Below are 21,289 nucleotides of genomic sequence, written 5' to 3' on the forward strand. Positions count from 1 at the left end.
TGCATGGATGGGCTGCTTGACTGTCGCCACAGTCTTGCTGTCCAATCCCTCATCCCCCAAAGTGCCCATCAGCATCTCCTCCTCAAGATCGCCAACAACAGCAGACAATTTACTCATGATGCCTGGGGTCAAAAGACTGCTGAATGACAGGTCGGCGAGTGACGGTGAACTGGCCTCCTCCCCAGACCCTGCTGGGTGGCTGCTGCGAACAGGGGTGGTGGTGGTGGTGAGGGTGGAGGCCTCGGATGCAGAGCTGATGGCGGGCTGCTCATCCTCCGTCATGAGTTGCACCACAGTGTCTGCATCCTTTTCCTCAATGGGACGTTTCCGACCCGGCTGGAGGAAAATGGGAGCAGGTGCTACACGCTGCTGCTGCTGTGTCTCTGCAGCGTGAGTTGCAGATGCTCCTGCTGGGCGGCGCCCAAGGCGTCCACGGCCAGTGGCTATGGGAGGAATGTTAGCCACTGACGCTGCTGCTGCTGCTGCGGAACTGTGCATGGTGGCGCGCCCGCGGCCGCGGCTTGCCACAATGCTGCTCCCTCTCCTCCTGATTCCCTTGCTGCCCTTCCCCTTGCCCAAACCGCGCTGGCTGCCACTTCCAGACATCTTAAATGTTTTGGGCGTATAGACAAAAGTTTTGTAAAAGGGCGGGTGAAAAGTGGGGTACTTTAATGGAGTGGGTTGGTTGGTGAGGTGACTGAGTGAGTGTCCCCTAGTACAGTAAGTAAGTAGTAACAGTCAGGAAATACAACTAGCAGTTACAATAATCAGTAGTAATCACAAGTAAATTTAGTGTGTGTACACTCAGACAGTGAGTGCACGCACGCAGGAGCTAGTAGCCTATGAACACAGTGACTGAGTGTCCTAGACTCCTAGTACAGTAAGAGTAAGTAGTAACAGTAAGTAGAACTAACTAATTACAATAATCAATCAGCGATCAGAAGGAAATGGAGTGTGGGTGTGTGTACACTCAGACAGTGAGTGCACGCACGCAAGAGCTAGTAGCCTATGAACACAGTGACTGAGTGTCCTAGACTCCTAGTACAGTAAGAGTAAGTAGTAACAGTAAGTAGAACTAACTAATTACGATAATCAATCAGCGATCAGAAGGAAATGGAGTGTGGGTGTGTGTACACTCAAACAGTGAGTGCACGCACGCAGGAGCTAGTAGCCTATGAACACAGTGACTGAGTGTCCTAGACTCCTAGTACAGTAAGAGTAAGTAGTAACAGTAAGTAGAACTAACTAATTACAATAATCAATCAGCGATCAGAAGGAAATGGAGTGTGGGTGTGTGTACACTCAGACAGTGAGTGCACGCACGCAGGAGCTAGTAGCCTATGAACACAGTGACTGTCTGACTGAGTGTCCTAGACTCCTAGTACAGTAAGAGTAAGTAGTAACAGTAAGTAGAACTAACTAATTACAATAATCAATCAGCGATCAGAAGGAAATGGAGTGTGGGTGGTGTGTGTACACTCAGACAGTGAGTGCACGCACGCAGGAGCTAGTAGCCTATGAACACAGTGACTGAGTGTCCTAGACTCCTAGTACAGTAAGAGTAAGTAGTAACAGTAAGTAGAACTAACTAATTACAATAATCAATCAGCGATCAGAAGGAAATGGAGTGTGGGTGTGTGTACACTCAGACAGTGAGTGACCGCACGCAGGAGCTAGTAGCCTATGAACACAGTGACTGAGTGTCCTAGACTCCTAGTACAGTAAGAGTAAGTAGTAACAGTAAGTAGAACTAACTAATTACAATAATCAATCAGCGATCAGAAGGAAATGGAGTGTGGGTGTGTGTACACTCAGACAGTGAGTGCACGCACGCAGGAGCTAGTAGCCTATGAACACAGTGACTGAGTGTTCTAGACTCCTAGTACAGTAAGAGTAAGTAGTAACAGTAAGTACAACTAACTAATTACGATAATCAATCAGCGATCAGAAGGAAATGGAGTGTGGGTGTGTGTACACTCAGACAGTGAGTGCACGCACGCAGGAGCTAGTAGCCTATGAACACAGTGACTGAGTGTCCTAGACTCCTAGTACAGTAAGAGTAAGTAGTAACAGTAAGTAGAACTAACTAATTACAATAATCAATCAGCGATCAGAAGGAAATGGAGTGTGGGTGTGTGTACACTCAGACAGTGAGTGCACGCACGCAGGAGCTAGTAGCCTATGAACACAGTGACTGAGTGTCCTAGACTCCTAGTACAGTAAGAGTAAGTAGTAACAGTAAGTAGAACTAACTAATTACAATAATCAATCAGCGATCAGAAGGAAATGGAGTGTGGGTGTGTGTACACTCAGACAGTGAGTGCACGCACGCAGGAGCTAGTAGCCTATGAACACAGTGACTGAGTGTCCTAGACTCCTAGTACAGTAAGAGTAAGTAGTAACAGTAAGTAGAACTAACTAATTACAATAATCAATCAGCGATCAGAAGGAAATGGAGTGTGGGTGTGTGTACACTCAGACAGTGAGTGCACGCACGCAGGAGCTAGTAGCCTATGAACACAGTGACTGAGTGTCCTAGACTCCTAGTACAGTAAGAGTAAGTAGTAACAATAAGTAGAACTAACTAATTACGATAATCAATCAGCGATCAGAAGGAAATGGAGTGTGGGTGTGTGTACACTCAGACAGTGAGTGCACGCACGCAGGAGCTAGTAGCCTATGAACACAGTGACTGAGTGTCCTAGACTCCTAGTACAGTAAGAGTAAGTAGTAACAGTAAGTAGAACTAACTAATTACAATAATCAATCAGCGATCAGAAGGAAATGGAGTGTGGGTGTGTGTACACTCAGACAGTGAGTGCACGCACGCAGGAGCTAGTAGCCTATGAACACAGTGACTGAGTGTCCTAGACTCCTAGTACAGTAAGAGTAAGTAGTAACAGTAAGTACAACTAACTAATTACGATAATCAATCAGCGATCAGAAGGAAATGGAGTGTGGGTGTGTGTACACTCAGACAGTGAGTGCACGCACGCAGGAGCTAGTAGCCTATGGACAGTGACTGAGTGTCCTAGACTCCTAGTACAGTAAGAGTAAGTAGTAACAGTAAGTAGAACTAACTAATTACAATAATCAATCAGCGATCAGAAGGAAATGGAGTGTGGGTGTGTGTACACTCAGACAGTGAGTGCACGCACGCAGGAGCTAGTAGCCTATGAACACAGTGACTGAGTGTCCTAGACTCCTAGTACAGTAAGAGTAAGTAGTAACAGTAAGTACAACTAACTAATTACAATAATCAATCAGCGATCAGAAGGAAATGGAGTGTGGGTGTGTGTACACTCAGACAGTGAGTGCACGCACGCAGGAGCTAGTAGCCTATGGACAGTGACTGAGTGTCCTAGACTCCTAGTACAGTAAGAGTAAGTAGTAACAGTAAGTAGAACTAACTAATTACGATAATCAATCAGCGATCAGAAGGAAATAGAGTGTGTGTTGTGTGTGTACACTCAGACAGTGAGTGCAGTGCGCACACGCAGGAGCTAGTAGCCTATATGAACAGTGACAGTGAGTGTCCCTACGGGTACAGTAAGAGTAAGTAGTAAGTAAGTACAACTAACTAACAATAATCTATCAGTAATCAGAAGGAAATAGAGTGTGTGTACACACAGACAGTGAGTGAGTGCACACACGCAGGAGCTAGCTAGTAGCCTATAAACAGTGACAGTCAGTGAGTGTCCTACTCCTAGTACAGTATAACTACAATACTATTAGTAAAGGACAGCAGAAATACTGGTATAGATGAGAGAAATAAACAGAGGACAGCTGCCCACAGAGGCAAGGCCCCCCTGAGGCCTAAACCTGTAAGCTTGCAGCAGCTGCCTGTCTCTAATGTAACACACAAGCTACTAACTAAAATACAATGTCTATCTAACTAACAACAATATAGGTGTATATGGCAGGTGTAGGTGAGCAAAAACGCTAGGTAAATGATCACAATAGAGCACTTGCTAAGCCAAAGCACAAAGGAGCAACTCTCTCTCTGTACAAGTCTCAGGCAAGCATGGAGAAACGGAACATGGCGGCCGCTATTTATAGGGTAGGGGCTGGCCAGGGTCCCCCTCTGTGATTGGCTGCCGTCAGAGGGCCTGGGAGCCCTCTGATTGGCTCTAAGGACATCAATCTGGGCTATGACGCTATTCGAGCTCGGTACCGAGCTCGAATAGCGCCGAGTTGCTCGAATAGCTCGAATAGTGAATGGGCTATTCGAGTGTACTCGGATAGCCCATTCGAATAGCTCCAGCTATTCGGAGCTCGAATACCGAGCTCGAATAGCTGAAAAAGAGCTCGAATATTCGAGCTACTCGAATATTCGAGCTCTGCTGAGCACCACTGGTCTGGATTACTGCAGTCTTTTCTAGTTGCACTGTCTCTGTAACATATCTAATCTTCTTTTCTTTGTCAAGCTTTGTCAACCCAGAAAGGAATGCACTGCCTCTGCTGTAATAGGGAGAAGTTATGCACGCCCCCTCCACGCCACCTACAGGCTCTGTGTGTGTGCTTTATTTATCCTTCACAGACAGGTCTTTGCTCTCAATTTTAGCTTGTCTGAGGGGGGAGGAAGCTGCCTGTCACATGCTGAGAAACTGTGAGAATCCCTGACTGGAGTGCAGAAAATTCACTATGTAATAAAAACTTATATATTGTAACATGATATATATACATCACTTCCTGGTTGGCGGCCATGTTTTTTGTTTGTAAACACTGTCTAAAACTGGCGATTAAAAGCCAGGTTTATGGTGGGGAGTGGCGGAAACCGCAAAGAGGGATCCAGGAGATCACAGTAACTTGATCGGTATGTTTTTTTATTGTACAAATCGGACAGTACAGATTCTCTTTAATGGAAAAAAGATACTACCAGAAAAAAAAACACTTGTAACAGAACAGCATTCAAATAGTTAAACACAGCACTTTCTTCTTTCCTGGGAAGCTTATAGCCGTTACCGAACTTGAGGAAGTGATTACAATAGTATCTGATAAGAAAACAAACAAGATAATACAATCACTTCTCACAGCCTCTCTGCTAAATACAAGCCAAAAGTGTTCACAGAAGAAACATTCTCACTGGATACATTGTAGTATATAAAATCCACAGTTATGCAATAAATTACAATGGCAGCTTTCAGATTAACTGCACTTTGTTAGCTTGTAATTTGTAAACAGACAATAATACTTGTGCACAAAAGCAAATATGGATGATAACTGTATAGGTAATAAAAAGTAGGAAAACATGTTTTTACTAAATGTTATGTCAGAGTTTAATCCCTGCTTAACCTCGCTGGTGGTATATTTATTTCCGAATTTTATTGTCTAAAAGCAGTGCCATTTTTTTGCATAAGGAAGGGAAACAATAGCGGCCATGGGGCTGAAGGAAGGGAAGCAACAGCGGCCATGGGGCTGAAGGAAGGGAAGCAACGGTGGCCATGGGGCTTAAAGAGAATCTGTACTCTAAAATTCTTACAATAAAATGCATACCATTCTATTCATTATTTTATCCTGGGCCTCTCTTTGGTGTTTCTGCCACTCCCTGCTGCAATCCTGGCTTGTAATTGCCATGTTTAGGCAGTGTTTACAAACAAAAGACATGGCTGCTAACCAGCATGTGATAGGCTGAGAGAAGCTCAGTCTGTGACTCATACAGAGCCTGGAGGGGGCATGGAGAGGGTGTGTACAACTTCTCCCTATCACAGCAGAGCAGCACATTCCTGCCTGAGCCAACAAAGCTGACAAAGGAAAGAAGATTAGATTATATAGCAGATAATACAGCCACTGTGCAACTAGGAAAGGCTGCAGTAAAGGGGGCCATACACTAGGCGACCGGACAGAAATTTCGGGACAGAAATTGGTCGCACAGTCGATCGCGCATGTTGGAAAATGTTGGGGCGAGATTGGTTGGTTGGGTGTGCGGCGGTATGGCGGCCGATTTGCGAATGAGCGATAAGACGACAAAACCCCAGCCGCTGCCGCCGCAATGTGTAGATGTATGCAGTGTGTAGTGCATTTATACATTACCTGTCCGGTGTAAGCATACACACCGGCGGCGGTCTGACGTCACGAAGGCACATAGCAACTGATGTCAGATGCTATGCGCCGCTAGCGTGTATGCGGCTGTTACCCGGCGAGATGGACGGACACCATGCGGAAGCTGCTACTGGACAGGTAATGTATAAATGCACTACATTCTACATTTTGAGGGCAGCGGTGGGACGGACAGCAGTCGCTACTCGTAAGAGGCAACGGGCGGGGATCACTCACTTCTTCCGCGTTCCAGCGTGCGTTCCACTGACGTCACTTCCTGCAATGCCGTCCACTTACAATACAGTGGGCGGCGTTGCAGGAACTGACGTCAGTGGAACGCACGCTGGAACGCGGAAGAAGTTAGTTATCCCTGCCCGTTGCCTCTTACGAGTAGCGACTCCTACTTATTTTAAAGCTGGAGGGGGAGCGCAGATCAGGGGACCCAGGCGAGGGGGGGGGGGGTGTCCGACCCCCCTCCCCGCCGCTTTGCTTATATCCCCTTCCTGCCCGCTACCCCCTCCAGCTTGGCGGCCCCCAACCCATGGCTTGGGGGGGGGGGGCGATTTTTTCAAAATTTGCCTCAGGCGGCAAAAAGTGTAGGGCCGGCCCTGCTTAAGACAGACCACATTAGAACAGGTATAGGAACTTATAGGATAGAAGAAATAAGGCTGAAAATTTTGTTACAGAGTCTCTTTAAGGAAGCATGGCAACAGTGGCCATGGGGCTTAAAGAGGGACTGTCGCGAAAATCTTAAAATTTGAAACACATACAAACAAGAAGTTCATTTCTTCCAGAGGAAGAAGCCATAAATTACTTTTCTCCTATATTGCTGTCACTTACAGTAAGTATTCTTTCTTATAAGAAATCTGACATTACCAACAGATTTTGGGCAAGTCAATCTCTTAATAGGGAATTCTCAGCATGGCCTTTATTTTTTATAAAGACATTCCCTGAAAAAGATTTATACAAAGATGCTGGCCAGCCTCCCTGCTTGCTGCACACTTTATTGGCAGTTTGACGGTGCAACTGCAATTCACTAAGTGCTTTTAAAAATAAAGAAAACTCTGAGAACCCCCTATGAGAAGTAGGTTAGTCCAAAATCTGTCGCTTCTGTCAGATTTCTACTACTTACTGTAAGTGACAGCAACATAGGAGAAAAGTAATTGATGGCTCATTTTACTCTGGGAGAAATGTACTTCTTATTTGTATATGTTTACCTGTTTTTAAATTTTAAGATTTTCGTGACAGAGGTCCTTTAAGGAAGGGAGGCGACGGTGGTCATGGGGCTTTAAGTGGACCCAAATTAAAAATACAAGATTTCAAAAATAAAATCTATTTTCTAAATTATAATAATAAATAGCAGCCTTTTTTCAGCTGCATGATGACAAATATAAAATATTTTACATTTATTGGAGGGACCCCTCCCTCCCTTTCATATTCCCGGGACAGAATCCGGCAGACTGGTGGAGTAGGAGGTGTCTGGCAATGGAGGAATTGCTAATGGCTGCCACCTGTATAACCCTAGTTATGAAAAGAGAAGGGTGAAAAGCATGCACTAAAATGCTCATAGGCTTGAAGGAGTGTTTATTTATCTTTGTATGTGTCCGAGTGGTGCAACTAAATATTTTGAATTTAACCACTTCTGTACCACAGGGTTTTTTGCTGATTGGTGCTGCGTGGGCTCTCCAGCCCGCAGCACCGATCAGCTGGCAGCCAGGGCGATCAGACTGCCCCCCTTTTTTCCCCACTAAGGGAATGTCCTGCTGGGGGGGTCTGATCGCCGCCGGCTGCTTGCGCTTGCGGGGGGGCTCTTCAAAGCCCCCCTCCGCAGCGCTTTCTGGCCTCCTTCCCCTTCCCTCTCTCTCCCTCCCTCTGTGAGCGGCGCAGGACGGATTTCCGTCCTGCGCCTGATGGGATAGGCTTTAGCCTATCAGATGCCGGCGATCCCCGGCCAATCAGCAGCGCCGTATACATGTAAACACCGGGGAAGATCTTCCCCGTGTGTTTACATTTACCTTGCGAGCCGCCGATCGGCTCGCAGGGTGTTCACGGAGACACCCTCCGGGAACTGACATGGAACGGCCGCTCATACGAGCGGCCGTTTCCATGGAATCCACTTCAGGATTCAGGGGCGTACTTAAGCGTACGCAGAATCCTGAAGTGGTTAAAAATTGTTTGGTTTGGGTCCGCTTTAAGGAAGCCCCAGGTAAGCATCAATTCTATTTTCCCCTTCGTCTCAGGGTCTCTTTAAGCATAAACTTATGTAGGGACACTGCTTTGCTCATTGCACGGAACTCTACTTGTACCACCATGATACGACAAGCCAATATGCTAACACTGGAGCCCATATCACACATTTGCTTTCCTTTTATTCTTTAGGCACACATGTAATGCTAAAAGAAACCTTGTGGAGAATCTATTGTGAATTCCCATAATTCTCTGCCTTTCTGTGTGTATTAAAGGAGTTCTTTCGCGAATGAGGAAAAAATAAAAAGTGGTTTATGCATAAACTATTAAACATCCTTCTAAAATAGCGTAAAAAGTGTTTTAAAAAATGAATGGTTTCAATACAACATGTAATGTAAACAGTGACGGACGACGGACTGAGAGGCTAATCCATTTGTTAGGGGTGTTTTTGTTTTTTTTTACTTTCATTTCACAACCATAACTCCTGCCTACCTAGTTTTCAGTGGTATAATCCACTGCCAGCAGGAATCGCTGTTATAGCTATAAAGGCTGTGCTCTGCTGAGCTCTTTAAAATGTGTTTACATTGTTGCGGCAGGAGCAGGGAGTCATTTGTACAAAGAGTCATAAGCTGCTGGGAGAATCAGACAAAATCAGTCCCATCTAGACCATATGATTCTTTGTCTGTTTAAATTCAATTTGATTTGATTCATTGATTTGATTTGATTCAATCTGACATGTCCGATTCATGATTCAATTCGATTCAAATTGAATCGAATCATGAATCGGACATGTCAGATTGAATCAAATCGAATCAATGAATCAAATTGTACAAAGGACTCCCTGCTGCTGCCATCTGGTTGCTTAGCAACAATGTAAACATATATTAAGGAGCTCAGCAGAACTCAGCCATTGTAGCTATAACAGCGATTCCTGCTGGCAGTGGATTATACCACTGAAAACTAGGTAGGCAGGGGTTACGGTTGTGAAATGAAAGTAAAAAAAAAAACCCTAACAAATGGATTAGCCTCCCAGTCCGTCATCCGTCACTATTTACAATACATGTTGTATTGATGAAACCATTCATTTTTTTAAAAAAACGTTTTACACTATTTTAGAAGGATGTTTAATAGTTTATGCATAAACCACTATTTAATTATTCCTCATTCGCGAAAGAACTCCTTTAAAGAGAATCTGTATTGTTAAAATCGCACAAAAGTAAACATACCAGTGTGTTAGGGGACATCTCCTATTACCTTCTGTCACAATTTCGCCACTCCCCGCCGCATTAAAAGTAGTCAAAAACAATTTTTAAAAGTTTGTTTATAAACAAACAAAATGGCCACCAAAACAGGAAGTAGATTGATGTACAATATGTCCACACATAGAAAATACATCCATACACAAGCAGGCTGTATACAGCTTTCCTTTTGAATCTCAAAAGATCATTTGTGTGTTTACCTTCTGTCCCCTTCTTCTCTCATGCACTGAACATTACGGGCTTCCTGCAGACAGCTCTGCCTGTGCCTGTGTTTGTAATTCCTCAGTATGTGTCAGCCAGCTACTTTCACAGCCTAACAGAGGAGGGTTTTTATCCAGCTCTCTTCTATCACTGATAAGATAGCAGAGAAGCTGCTGGCTTATGTAAATAAAACACACACTGGAGTGTGCATAGTGGAACAGACCAGCACGGAAGAGTTGGCAGCCTTCCAGACACAGGCTGACAAGTCTGACAGTGGAAAGATACATTGATTTATTACAGAGACCGTGATAGTATAAAGTGCTGCAGTGAGCCAGAACAGATTAGAATAGGTTTAGGAACTTGTAGGATGGTAGAAAAAACGTTGTAATTTTTGTTACAGAGTCACTTTAAGGAACGTGCCGGATGTCTAAAAGAGGTGCAATTTTTTTGCATGCTTTTAGACACTAAAACCGGGAAAAAATAATTCTACTAAAAAGCCTGATGCAGCCCAACACTTACTCACCTCCCTGGGATCAAGCGCTGCAGTTCTTCTTCTGCCCTCTGGGTGACATTGTAACCCTGTAGTGACATAGCTGGCTGTCGTCATGACAGCAGACAGCAATCTCACCAGAGGGATCCAAAGCCTCCGAGGGCAGGAAGTAGAATGGCTACCGATGTCTGGATCCCGGGAGAGGTGGGTTAAAACCCCCGCTGCACGCTATGCTCTGCACAAGCCCCCCCCCCGGCGGCTACCCCGAGTCAGGCTCGGGATTATCGCGCCTGGCTTCTTTCCACCCCGCCAGGGAGGTTAAGGATAAGTGAACCTTCGGAGTTAAGTAAGGTTTTTACTCCCCACACAAATATATACTGGATCTATGGATCAAAACCCTGCTGGCTCCACCTACCAGATGTACACTTTCACAGGAAATTGAAAGTGTACATCTGGTGGCTTTTTCCTAGAGATGCCCTGTCATGTGATAATGCCCACATAATAACTGCTTACTCTGTAGGCTGATGGGAAATGATCTGTAGTCAAGTTCTCCTGTAGTTGAGATGGGCAGCTAAGGAGAGCAGTGGGCACTTACGTCATATATAGTTACTATATATAGTTATATATAGCCGCTCTATATATAGTTACTGCTGGTCAGTCTCAGGTTGTCTGCTGTTGCGAACACTTATGTGAAAGCACTCAAACCACAGTCAGATCCTACAGTGTGTTAGAACCAGGAGGACTTGGGAATTCACACTGAGTCAGATTACTTCTGTGTTACCTTTGTGTTATACTTCAGACTAGTTCCAGGGTGTTGAGACCACGGACCTCACACCCAAGACTAGGGATTCTGTGTTACCATTGAGTTATACTTCAGACTAGTCCCAGGGTGTTGAGACCACGGACCTCACACCCAAGACTAGGGATTCTGTGTTACCATTGTGTTATACTTCAGACTAGTTCCAGGGTGTTGAGACTCCCTGGAACTAGTCTGAAGTATAATATGATGGTACACAGTATCCCTAGTCTTGGGTGTGAGGTCCGTGGTCTCGACACCCTGGAACTAGTCTGAAGTATAATATGATGGTAACACAGAATCCCTAGTCTTGGGTGTGAGGTCCGTACCTCACACCCAAGACTAGGGATTCTGTGTTACCATCATATTATACTTCAGACTAGTTCCAGGGTGTCGAGACCACGGACCTCACACCCAAGACTAGGCATTGTTTGATATCTGTTATGACCTATTGCACTTCTGACTATCCCTCTGCTTTCTGATTCGGTGCCGATGCATATCTGATTATCAGTTGCCAACCCGGCCTGCCTTTGGTTACCGAATCAGCCTTCTGTCTTTGTACTTTGTGTGCTCGTGTGTTGCCGACCTGGCTTGCCCGACCTTGAGAGCTATCTCTCTCTTTAAGAGATAGTCTCCTGACCTACTAGTGACATCAACCTTCCAGGTGTCACTCAGTCAGGTCCCTCCTACTTTCAGCCTGGGGCTCCACCCCGTAGGAGGTCCCAGGCTGCTGGAAAGTTTCCATACTTCCCAGAGGGCAGTATCACTCATACTGCCGAAGAACACCTGCTCCTCGGGTGGTCCAATTCAAAGTCATTACTGTTGCACCAAACACTCACACTATATAGGTGTCCAGAGGTTAGTTATACTTGTATTATTGGTGATTCTGCAGATCATCAATAATCAGGTATGTATCTGTATTCTTGGTGATACTGCAGATTACCAATAATCAGATTCTCTCTGTGTGCTGACACCAATCGTTACAATGTAAAAGGAAACTGAGGTGTCTGTCTGGAAAAAAAACACATAAACACAGGGGAGAACATACAAACTCCATGCAGATAGTATATAATGACCTAGAAACTAGGACCTCCTCGCCCCTAATAATAATAATAATATCACCAAACAGTTACTAGCCCTTTTAGCTCTGTAACGTCCACCGTGTCAATTAACTACAATTTTTACTAGTCTCATTCCTTTTAGGTTTGCAGTGTTTGTTGAACTCCTGGATAACAGTTTTCCGAGTTTGATTCTTTTTTTTTGGCATTGTCTGTGAATAAAGTCTGTGACATTTCTCTTACAGTTTTCCACAGTTAAGTAATGTCTTATGTTTCTTATCACTTGGCAGGGTCTGGTCTTCTGGAAGGCCACACGGGCCTCGGCCGAGGGCAGCTGGACAGGAAAGGGAGGTGCATATAGAAGAAGAGACTGCAAATGAAAGTGGGAGGCTACATATGTAAGAGACAATCCAGGAAACAGGTCGCAGGGCCGGGCCGAGGCATAGGCTGGAGAGGCTCCAGCCTCAGGGCGCAGTGTAGGAAGGGGCGCACAATTCATTCAGCTGCCATTCCTAATTGTGTTTGAAGCAGAAATAAATAAGAAAAGGGGATACATAGCAGTGACTGCAAGCCAGATAACTAGATATTAAGGTGTTGGGGAGGTTGTGGGCCCTGTGGCCCTCTTAGTCTTATAGCAATTAGTGTGTGACAGCTGGAGTGGGAGGGATGGAGGGGCGCACTTTGGTGTCTGAGCCTTGGGTGCTGGAGGACCTTGTCCCGGCTCTGACAGGTCACTGCACCCACTGCACCTACTGAGCATAAACATATGTAGGGACACTGCTTTGTTCTTTGCACGGAACTCTACTTGTACCACCATGATATGACATGCCAATATGCTAACACTGGAGCACATATCACACATTTGCTTTCCTTTTATTCTTTATGCAAACATTTAATGCTAAATGAAACCCTGTAGAGAATCTATAGTGAATTCCCATAATCCTCTGCCTTTCTGTGTTTATTAAGGAGAGTGAGATGCCCGGTTTTCTCCAGAGACCCGGTGGTCTTCCATCTACAGACTCCTGGGAGCAAGAGGGGACAAGGCAGATGGTAACACTCGTACCACACTAATGCAGCCCATGCTTGGCAAATTATGCCCTCGCCTTCAAGAATACTCAGCATAATCATCTTCTACATATGCATGAGTCACGAACGTGTATTGGAAATTTCCAGAGGGATTTTCTCGTGAAACAGATCTACAGCAGGTTATAGCAAACAATCTCCATGGTTACGTATATCAGTTCCACCTTCATTGAGGATTTAAGTGACCAGCATCTGTTTAATCTGACTTCATAGATACTCAAAATGATTAAGCATTAAAGTGAATTACAGAAGCATCCACTGGAAGGCAGATGCTGAGAAGTAAATCAGGCCTGGATTTCCCACTTGTGACTTATAGGCCAAAAAGCCTTTTAGACCCTTAACTTTCCCAAGATGGCTGCCTATCGTGGCTCTTAAGCCTAGTACACACTATGCAAATTCCCGTCAAATAGATGGGTCGAAAAGATAATTTCCGACAGGTCCGATCTGATTTCCGATCATTTTTCTGATCGATTGGCATAGAAGTGATCAGAAAAATGATCAGAAATCCGATCAGATCTATTGGAAATTATCTATGGACCCATCTATCGGAAGGGAAATTGCATGGTGTGTACCAGGCAATACACGTTCCCAACAGCAATGCTCAACAAAAACATTTTTGGTGGCGAATATGTGATGATGTTGATACTTGGTTAAAGTACCCTTGAACTGAGTATTTATTAACATACTTTTAATCCCGTCTGTGGTCCCCGCACTGATCGACTGAGCAGAACGTCGATTGTGGGCGGGGAGGAAGTGTCAGTTCCCATCCTCTAGTCCAGTGCTCCTCAAACTAAGGCCCGCGGGCCGAATGTGGCCCCCTGAGGCTTTTTTACCGCGCTCCCCCCACAAATTGTATTACTTATAGATGCAATTAGCTACATCTTTAAATATTGGTGGTCCGCATATTGAATAGCAGTGCTGGCACCACCCATCCACATGGAAGCCAGAAAGCAGTAATTCACTGGTTTCCAATCAAATTCCACATCAGGTGACACTGATGTGTGTGTGGGCTTGGAGAGAGCTCAGAGTGATAGTGTACTAATACAGCTGTTAGTTAAGGTGGCCACTAACGGTCCAATTTCTAGTGAAAAATTGTTCGAGCGATCAGAAATTCTGATCGGATTGGTTGTAAATAATTTCCATTGGTGGACACAATCGATTATGAACGAGTGAAAAAAATGTCGTCCGAATAAATTTTCGTCGAACCAAAATTTGGATTTTCTTGTTGGTTGTGATAGGAAGCAAAGATTCGTTGATGGTGTAGTAAACGATGTATTAAAATATTTCACTTCCGATCAGAATTTCTGGTCGCTCAAACGATTTTTAGCTAGAAATTGTACCGTTAGTGGCCAGCTTTACACTATAATTCCAAGCTCAATCACCCCAATCCCACACACGTTGCAGCTCTCCTGCGCCCTGTGTGCCGTTACAGTAACACCGGGAACCATCGGCGGGGATTGAAGTACCTAAGGATGGACTAGAGGAGAGGAACTGCCACTTCCTCCCCGTCCATAATCAACGTTTGAGTACTTAGGCTGAGCAGTGCGGGGGGCCACAGGGGGCACTGGATGGTGCGGAACACTCATAAAACGGGATTAAACGTATGTTAATAAACACTCAGTTCAGGCAGGGCCGGTTCTCTCCTGAAGAAAGTTGAAACATTTGCATCAGGCACAGAGATTACAGGGGCAGCATTTTTGTACTGTGTTTACACTAACAGCATGCAGTCAGAGTAGGAGGAGACACAAGAGGAGAGCGAGCTGAAGAGGTCATCATTGGGGAAAATCAGCTTGTTGTGCTGTGTGAGGAGTCTGACAGTGAGTGAGGAGGGGGAGGCAGGAGAGCATCATTGGGGAAAATCAGCTTGTTGTGCTGTGTGAGGAGTCTGACAATGAGTGAGGAGGGGGGAGGCAGAAGAGCAGCATTGGGGAAAAGCAGCTTGTTGTGCTGTGTGAGGAGTGACAGTGAGTGAGGAGGGGGGAGGCAAGAGAGCAGCATTGGGGAAAAGCAACTTGTTGTGCTGTGTGAAGAGTCTGACAGTGAGTGAGGAGGGGGAGGCAGGAGGGCATCATTGGGGAAAATCAGATTGTTGTGCTGTGTGCGGAGTCTGACAGTGAGTGAGGAGGGGGGGGGGGGGCAGGAGAGCATCATTGGGGAAAAGCAGCTTGTTGTGCTGTGTGCGAAGTCTGACAGTGAGTGAGGAGGGGAAGGCAGGAGAGCAGCATTGGGGAAAAGCAGCTTGTTGTGCTGTGTGAGGAGTGACAGTAAGTGAGGAGGGGGGAGGCAGGAGAGCATCATTGGGGAAAAGCAGCTTGTTGTTCTGTGTGAGGAGTCTGACAGTGAGTGAGGAGGGGTGAGGCAGGAGAGCAGCAGTGTTTCATTTGACTTGCACAGCAGAAGGGAGGAGGTGGCACTGCTGTCCTGACTGAGGAGGAATGGAGTGGCTGAATGTGAGCAGTATGTTTGTCACAGACTCACAGCCAGCCAGTGTGCTATTGTGTTGATTTGCAGCATGTCATGTGACATTAAATGAAGTAAAACAAATTGTCTGGTGCTGTGCGATCATTCCAAATCGCGATGCGCATCCTCACAAGTTTGCCTCAGGGAACAAAAAGTCTAGAAAAGTTCACTTTGTTTTTCCTGATAATGCATTCAAAGCACACCTGACCCAAGGCGAAGCTGCCTAATGCAATGTAGTGATTGTTTATGCTAGTTGCTAGATCCAATACCTCTGTGGGTTGTCCAATCCAGTCCCCAGGGCCAGCGCTTCCATAGGGACAAACTAGGCAATTGCCCCAGGACTCCTGAGTGCTGTGACCTAGTGACATGTTATATAACATGATTACATGTGATGGATCAAGAAGAAGACACCTTCCTTTTGGTAAATTATATGGTTTCAGTTTGAAAAAAAAAAAAGTGTTCTACCTCAATAAAGAAAATTACGCAGCCTTTTTACTGGCATTTTGTGTTTGAGTGTTTATTTATTTTTATGGTATTGTTTTTAAATTATTATGTATGTATATATTTATTTGCATATGTGTTTAGTATGAGCAAAGTACACACATCCATTCCCAAGGATAATAGAGTGCACGTTTCATGGTCAGACCCAGAACACATCAGGTTTGTCATTGTGAAATAAAAAGTTTTTTTTTTTTTTTTTTTTAAAGGATACCCGAGGTGACATGTGGCATGATGAGATAGACATGTGTATGTACAGTGCCAAGCACACAAATAACTAAGCTGTGTTCCTTTTTTTTTCTTTCTCTGCCTGAAAGAGTTAAATATCAGGTATGTAAGTGGCTGACTCAGTCCTGACTCAGACAGGAAGTGACTACACTGTGACCCTCAATGATAAGAAATTCCAACTATAAAACACTTTCCTAGCAGAAAATGGCTTCTGAGAGCAGGGAAGAGAAAAAAAGGGTCAATAGTTCATAAATTTCAGCTCTGGCATACTTCAATGAATGTGTCATTGAGCAAAAACAATAAAACAGTTAAAACTTAAAAAGTAGATTTAAACATAAAATAAAACTGTGGAATATGTTAAAAAGTCATTTTTAGGAGAAGGAAGATAGATAAAATCGTTTATTTCATTCGTTGATTTTCGCTTCGGATGTCCTTTAAATACTTGCATAGAGTGTCCTATTTTTCCCTTAACCACTTCCCCTCCCCCGAGATGAGTATCTATGTCCCTGCAAAATCCGTCTACACCTCGTAGGGACGTAGATACTTGCCTCTTGCCCGACTGAGCTAGTTACCGGGGCTGATTGCGGCTGAACGGCAGACCGCGGGAGGACGGCGAGGGACTCACATAAGCTTATGGGGTTGGGGGAAGCCCTAGGTAAGTATCGATCCTTTCTTATTCTCCACCTCTGGTTTCCTTTAATCGTTGCAATAATCGGGACAAATGGGCAAATGAAATGTGTGGGTTTTAATTACGGTAGCATTTATTAATTTGATACTATAATGGCCGAAAAATTAGAAATAATGAATTGTTTACATTTTTTTTTCTTATTATTCCCATTAAAATGCATTTAGAATAAAGTAGTTCTTAGCAAAAAGTACCACCCAAAGAAAGCTTAATTAGTGGCGAAAAATAGAATGTATAGATCATTTTAGCGTGATAAGTACTGATAAAGTTATTGGCAGATGAATGGACGCAGTGCTGAAAGGTGAAAATTGCTCTGGTTTTTAAGGGGAAAAACCCTTGGAGGTGAAGTGGTTAAATTGTTATCTCCTATTTCAAAAAGCAAAAAAAAAAAAAAAACAGCCAGGTGTTTTAGCACCAAGTAAGTGATATTTGGACTACTGAGAGATCCATCAAACCTTTACAATGGACAAGAAGGTAATCATGAACAAGACAGGAGCCAGACTGCAACTAACATGAGGAAAATACTGCAATCAACCAGACAAGACTGACTGCAATCAGCATGATGAGTAGACGTTAATCAACCAGACAGGAGCCAGACTGCAATCAACAGGAGGAGAAGGTTGCAATCAACCAGACAGGAGCCAGACTGCAATCATCAGAATCAAATAATTAGAATCAATTAAAAGAGAAATGATTGGAAGTGTTAAGCAGTAGGGATGGTCGGAATGCCAATTTCCGATTCCGCGGTAAATCCGCATTCCGTCATGTACTAATTACCAATTCCGCTTTCCGCTACCAATTTCCGCATTCCAATGCGGAATTTCCGCCGGAAATCGCGGAGATTCTGCCCGACTTTAACATCGATTTTCTCAAAAACTGAAAGGTCTTTTTGAAAACTTTTTTTTGCATCTTGTTCAGAAGATTCTGTTAAATAAACCCTGAAAATTTGGTGTTTCTAGGACTTATGGGGGCTTTGCTATTAACCGCTAAATTCAGCGGATTTTTACTGTAATGTAAAATGCAGAAAATAGGCAGACGAGGCTTTCTGCATTTTACATTACAGTAAAAATCTGCGGACTTTAGCGGTTAATAGCAAAGCCCCCGTAAGTCCTAGAAACACCAAATTTTCAGGGTTTGTTTGACAGAATCTTCCGAACAAGATGCAAAAAAAAAAAGTTTTCAAAAAGACCTTATAGTTTTTAAAAAAATTGATGTTAAAGTCGGGTGAAATTTCCGCGATTTCCGGTGGAAATTTCCGCGATTTCCGGCGTAAATCCGCCTACGGCACTTGCATTACCGATTTCCGCATTCCGATGCAGAAATGCAATTTCCGATCGGAATTTCGGAAATTGCATTTCCGCGGAATCCGAATGAGCATCCCTATTAAGCAGGTCATACAAACATTGTTTTTCACTGTGCCAGAAAAATATGTTCAAACATGTCCAATCAATTATAATTCCAATTGATTTTTTCTTTTACCTAAAAATCGGAAAATCTAAACTGATCGAGGGCGGAGCAGGAATGGAGGTAGATTGGCGGTCCATAGTGTTGCACCACATGGAGCAGTGCCATGCTGCAGTTTAATAGATTTGCAACGGACTTCCTGCTGAAAACGATTGAAATCAATGAGTTGTGTGTAGTAAGAATCAATCCCTGTCTAATCAGACTCCTATCACACAGGGATTCATTGTTTAGCCACCTGGTAATCTAAAAGAAAAAAAGTACATATATCCAGGCACATCGCATCTAGTTAGGACATTAAATAAGTTAAGGAAAGGGAGGTGCTGAAGGGGGTGTGGCTAGAAAACAGCAAAAATCTATTAACCCTTCGCACTCTCGCATGCAAATGTTCAAACAAATGCTTTCACAGATTCACTCATCCAGGCACAACTGTTATCCCTACAGCTAAGTTAAAAGCCAGGGTTTTAGTTCACAGAAGAATGCATTCTTATGCTTAGTCACCTATACTGCGCAGAAGTACCCAGGTAAACATAGGTGTCCTAACTCTGGCCCTGTAACATGCATAGTGCAGACATGCAAACACATTCATTGCATCAAACCTATCAATGGATTAGGAGCACACATCCTGACGTCCTCTCCTGGGACAGATAGTGCATCTTACCAATCTGCACTATGCATGTTACAGGGCCAGAGTTAGGACACCTATGTTTACCTGGGTACTTCTGCGCAGTATAGGTGACTAATCAGAAGAATGCATTCTTCTGTGAACTAAGACCCCGGCTTTTAACTTAGCTGTAGGGATAACAGTTGTGCCTGGATGAATGAATCTGTAAATGCATTTGTTTGAACATTTGCATGCGAGAGTGCGAAGGGTTAATAGATTTTTGCTGTTTTCTAGCCACACCCCCTTCAGCACCTCCCTTTCCTTAACTTATTTAATGTCCTAACTAGATGCGATGTGCCTGGATATATGTATTTTGTTCTTGTTACTGACCCCTGTGGCTAGGGTCTAATTCAGTGCACTCCCTCCTTCCCCTGTATGGCCCGGTGCACACCAAAACCCGCTAGCAGATCCGCAAAATGCTAGCAGATTTTGAAACGCTTTTTGTTATTTTTCAATGGCGTTTTGCCAACGTTTTGCGGATTGCTGCAGCGGATTTCAGTATAGTAGATTTCATATATTGTTACAGTAAAGCTGTTACTGAACAGCTTCTGTAACAAAAACGCCGGCAAAAGCGCTCTGAACAGGCGTTTTTCAGAGCGGTTTGCGTTTTTCCTATACTTAACATTGAGGCAGAAACGCACCCGCAATCCAAAAAATGCCTCACCTCGGCATTTTTCGTTTCTGCAAAACGCCTCCTGCTCTGGTGTGCACCACCCCATTGAGATACATTGACCAAGCGGATCCGCAGCCGCAAGCGGCTGCAGAAACGCTGAAAAAGCCACTCGGTGTGCACCAGCCCTCAGTGTTTGTCAGCATGCAGACAGCTTATGCTGGTGTATGTGCATGGTGCACATGGATACATTACGTTAGCTCCCTTGTGCGATTGGTAAGATGCACTATCTGTCCCAGGAGAGGACGTCAGGATGTGTGCTCCTAATCCATTGATAGGTTTGATGCAATGAATGTGTTTGCATGTCTGCACAATGCATGTTACAGGGCCAGAGTTAGGACACCTATGTTTACCTGGGTACTTCTGCGCAGTATAGGTGACTAAGCTTAAGAATGCATTCTTCTGTGAACTAAGACCCCGGCTTTTAACTTAGCTGTAGGGATAACAGTTGTGCCTGGATGAGTGAATCTGTGAATGCATTTGTTTGAACATTTGCATGCGAGAGTGCGAAGGGTTAATAGATTTTTGGTAATCTAAAAGGGTGATAGATGACCACTACATTTGACCGAAATAACTGAATCAGTCAGGAACTAAACAGAAGAATCAATACAAGTATGGCCAGCTGGATAGTGTACGGTAAGCCTTTGATGTGGGATTTGATCATTTGACCAGGGATCGAATCCTGTCTCAAGCCAGAATGTAAAACAGTGAAGAGTCTTTGGGCAAGGCTGCCTAATGATCCTGGTTGTCCATGGTGCGCTAGATCCTGCAGAGGCTTCCCACTTCCTCTTTGAGATCACTACTTGACTCCTGGAACTCCTTGAAGTTCACTGCCGTGCTCTAGTCTATGAACAAGCGTGGCAGTGCTCCGCAGGATGTCTCGAGCCTGCACAGTAGCACAGATCTGCTTGGCCTTGGTTTTTTCGCTAAGGTCGAGCAGCTAGGGGCTACTGTGCAGGCGCGCTTGTTCACGGATGGGAGTGTGGCCGGGTGCAATCTTCAACAAGCCCTAATTGGGGCGTTCGGGGGTCCCAGCGCTGGGTCGGTGGGGACTAGGGGGACAGAGGAAGACTCTAGATTATCCAGGCCAGTAAATGGCTGTGACCACGCACAGAATGTGGGCGTGGTCATGGGTGAAGCTAAATTTACATGAGCTTAAAGGGGAACTGAAGTAAGAGGTATACGGAGGCTGCCATATTTATTTCCTTTTAATCAATACCAGTTGTCTGGCAGCCCTGCTGGTCTATTTCTCTGCAGTAGTATCTGAATAACACCAGAAACAAGCATGCAGCTAGTCTTGTCAGATCTGACTTTAAAGTCTGAAACACCTGATCTGCTGCATGCTTGTTCAGGGGCAATGGCTAATAGTATTAGAGGAGGAGGATCAGCAGGGCTGCCAGGCAACTGGTATTGCTTAAAAGGAAATAAACATGGCAGCCTCCATATACCTCTCTCTTCAGCTCCCCTTTAACAACGGTCTAAGTAGGCCTGCCCAGAAAATGTTGGAGAA

This window comes from Hyperolius riggenbachi, chromosome 4, assembly GCF_040937935.1.
Source record: "Hyperolius riggenbachi isolate aHypRig1 chromosome 4, aHypRig1.pri, whole genome shotgun sequence".
In the NCBI taxonomy this organism is placed as follows: Eukaryota; Metazoa; Chordata; class Amphibia; order Anura; family Hyperoliidae; genus Hyperolius; species Hyperolius riggenbachi.